At 36.7% G+C, this 608-nt stretch overlaps 1 long non-coding RNA gene across 1 annotated transcript; it reads right to left on the reverse strand.

Annotated features, from left to right (window-relative positions):
• Window position 1: 1 nt before the first annotated feature.
• LOC105460127 lies at window positions 2–566 on the reverse strand. The gene is made up of 3 exons (XR_975778.1): window positions 390–566; window positions 141–259; window positions 2–36 (listed from the first exon to the last, which is right to left on the reverse strand). It is a non-coding gene; the product is annotated as an uncharacterized LOC105460127 (long non-coding RNA).
• Window positions 567–608: the final 42 nt, after the last annotated feature.

Genomic DNA, 608 nt, shown 5'->3' on the forward strand with positions numbered 1-608 from the left:
TTCGGTCTCCGTAATGCTGCTCAAACCTTTCAGCGCCTAATGAATAACATTTTAAGAGGATTAGATTTTTGCTTTTGCTATCTGGATGATATTTTAATTGCATCAATGAACGAAGAGGAACATATCGAGCATTTACGTACCATTTTTCAACGCCTTCAGCAATTTGGTTTAACAATAAATATTTCTAAATGTCTTTTCGGTTCTTCTGAAATTCCTTTTCTTGGTTATTTGGTATCCAGTCAAGGTATTAAACCGACACCTGAAAAAGTTAAAGCAATAATTGATTACAAGAAGCCTAATACTTTACACGAATTGAGACGATTTCTGGGCATAATTAATTACTACCGAAGATGCATTAAAAATGCAGTTAAGAATCAAGCAATTCTTACCGAATTTCTTAAGGATAGCAGAAAGCGTGACAGAAGAATAATTCCTTGGACTCCTTAAGCGGAAGAAGCTTTCAAGAATTGCAAGGAAGAGCTTATTCAAGTCGCAGCTTTAACACATCCTGCACCTTCGGTTCCTTTGATTTTGACCTGTGACGCTTCTGATTTTGCTGTCGGCGCGTCACTGGAACAGTTAATAGAAGGAATTAACAAACCAATTGC

This window comes from Wasmannia auropunctata, unplaced genomic scaffold (assembly GCF_000956235.1).
Source record: "Wasmannia auropunctata unplaced genomic scaffold, wasmannia.A_1.0 LD328099.1, whole genome shotgun sequence".
In the NCBI taxonomy this organism is placed as follows: domain Eukaryota; kingdom Metazoa; phylum Arthropoda; class Insecta; order Hymenoptera; family Formicidae; genus Wasmannia; species Wasmannia auropunctata.